This window comes from Cebus imitator, unplaced genomic scaffold, assembly GCF_001604975.1.
Source record: "Cebus imitator isolate Cc_AM_T3 unplaced genomic scaffold, Cebus_imitator-1.0 Scaffold129, whole genome shotgun sequence".
In the NCBI taxonomy this organism is placed as follows: Eukaryota; Metazoa; Chordata; class Mammalia; order Primates; family Cebidae; genus Cebus; species Cebus imitator.
Genome location: NW_016107444.1, coordinates 1173531 through 1176176, shown reverse-complemented (window position 1 = coordinate 1176176; position 2646 = coordinate 1173531). Strand labels below are relative to the sequence as shown.

Sequence of the window (2646 nt, the reverse complement as noted above, 5' to 3'; positions counted from 1 at the left end):
TTTTACTATGGTGCCCAGGCTTGAACTCCTGGGCTCAAGCAGTCTGCTCACCTTGGCCTCCCAAAGTGTTGGAATTACAGGCATGAGCCACTGCACCCAGCTGTCTGGCTTTTTAAGACTGGATCCAGGCTGGGCACAGTGGCTCACCCTCTAATTCCAGCACTTTAGGAGACTGAGGCGGGTGGATCACCTGAGGTCTGGAGTTCAAGACCAGCCTGACCAATATGGTGAAACCTCATCTCTACTAAAATTACAAAAATTAGCCAGGCATGGTTGCATGCACCTGTAGTCCCAGCTATTCTGGAAGCTGAGGCAGGAGAATCACTGGAACCCAGGAGGCAGAGGTTTCGGTGACCTGAGATCACACCACTGCACTCCAGCCTGGGTGACAGAGTGAGACTGTTTCAAAAAACAAACAACAACAACAACAACAAAAACTGGATCCGGTGTCATTTTTCTGTACTTACACAGAGGGATTAAAAAATATGACATGTTGTTGCTATACTGTGAAGCAAGAACTATATCTGGGCCTGGTTCAAAGAGTTTGTCCAATATGTATTTGTTAAATGAATGAATGACAGCTGGAAGCAAGTTCTTTGTAAACATTTAGAAGTTCCTCTTATTCCCTTTATATACACACATGTTTAGGTCAGATGCAGTGGGTCACACCTGTAATCCAACACTTTGGGAGGCCAAAGCAGGAGGATTGCTTGAGCCTCAGAGTTTGAGGCCAACCTGGGCGAGATGGTGAGGCTCCCTGTTGCTACAAAAAATTTTTTTTAATTAGTCAGGCACAGTGGTGTGCACCAGTAGTCCCATCACTGGTGGGAAGCTGAAGAGGGAAGATCCCCTGAGCCCAAGAATTTTAGGCAGTAGTGAGCTGTGATTGCACTGCTGCTCTCCAATCTGGACAATAAAGTGAAAACCTCATCTCTAAAAAATAAATAGATACATGTTTATATGAGCCTAAGGATCAGTTTCAGTGATGGTGGATTAGAGGGATTGACTACAGCATTGGCTGCTTAGTGTTCACTTTATTTGCGTCCGTGAGTTTCCAACAAGCCCTAAGTTTACTGACATGGCTGGTCTTCTACCCCAAGAATGTTCTCCCAGAAGAAGGATTATTATTATTATCATGTTTTGAGATGGAGTTTAGTTCTTGTTGCCCAGGCTGGAGTGTAATGGTGCAATCTTGGCTCACTGCAACCTCTGCCTCCCGGGTTCAAGTGATTCTCCTGAGTAGCTGGGATTATGGGTGCATGCCACTACACCCAGCTAATTTTTGTATTTTTAGTAGAGACGAGATTTCACCATGTTTGTCAGGTTGCTCTTGAACTCCTGACCTCAAGTGATCCAACCGCTTCAGCCTCCCAAAGTGCTGGGATTATAGGCGTGAGCCACCATGCCTAGCAGGATTATTTTATTTTTGTGATAAGGTAGGATGACATGGTGAAAATAACACAGGCTTTCACAAGACAGGTAGACCTGGATTCTAATTCTTGTTCTGTCACTCACTAGCTGTGTGACCTTGGAAGTTATGAGTCCCTTCCAAACTTGCATTTAATGCATCTATAAAATACGAATATTTTGTCTTGTTCAACAACTATGTATTGAATACTTAGTATATACCGTATATACCCTATTCTAGATGCTATAAATATAGTGGTAATCCAGATTTAAAAGATACCTGTCCTTTTAGAGCTATTCTCTAAAGAGAGAGAAATAAACAAGGTCATCCTCCCACCTCATCCCAACTAGCTGAGAATACAGACACACACCACCACACCTGCCTAATTTTAAAAAAGTTTTTGTAGAGATGATGTCTTGCTATGTGACCCAGGCTGATCTCAAACTTGTGGGCTCAAGCAGTCCTCCTCCCTCAGCCTCCTAAAGTGCTAGGATTATAGGTGTGAGCCACTGCACCTGGCCCTGTTTTTCACTTGACAGTATATCCTGGAAATCACTCCATTTCAGTTAATGGAGATTTTATTTTTTTTTCAGAGACAGAATCTCGCCCAGTCTTCCAGTCTGGAGTGCAGAGACATGATCATGGCTCACTGCAGCCCCATCCTCCTGGGCTGAAGCCTGTAGCTGGGCCTAGAGGTGCTCACCACCACTCCCAGCTGATCTTTTTTTTATTTTTTTGTAGAGAGGAGGGTCTTGCTTTGTTGTCCAGGCTGGTCTTGAACTCCTGGCCTCGAGCAGTCCTCCTGCCTCAGCCTCCCAGACTGCTGGGATGACAAGTGTAAGAGATTGCCTGACCAATTTTTTTTTTAACAGCTATGTAGTACCTCATTGTACATATTTTATTCAACCAACTCTTATGTTTGGGTTTTTAGGTAGCTTCCAATATTTTGCTGCAATGAATAACTTTGTAATTAGTAATTTGGTATTGTTGCATGATAAATTTTTACAAGTGGAATTACTAGGTTGAAGGATAAAACTGCATGTATAGCTTTGTTAAAAATTACCAAATTTCCATCCAAAAGTGTTGTACTAGTTTGCATTCCTAGCAACAATATATGAGAGTGTTTATTTCCACATGGACTCACCAAGATAATGAGTTGCCCTGCTTCTTTATTTCACCAGTCTAATTGGTCAGAAATGGTAGCTCAGAGTCATTTTAATTTGCCTTTTTTTTTTTTT

The 2646-nt window shown here is 42.7% G+C and overlaps 1 protein-coding gene across 1 annotated transcript in view; it reads left to right on the top strand.

Annotated features, from left to right (window-relative positions):
* Positions 1–2646, top strand: part of EIF2B3 (eukaryotic translation initiation factor 2B subunit gamma) — a 114421-nt gene that overhangs the window by 8588 nt on the left and 103187 nt on the right. The window lies entirely within an intron of this gene.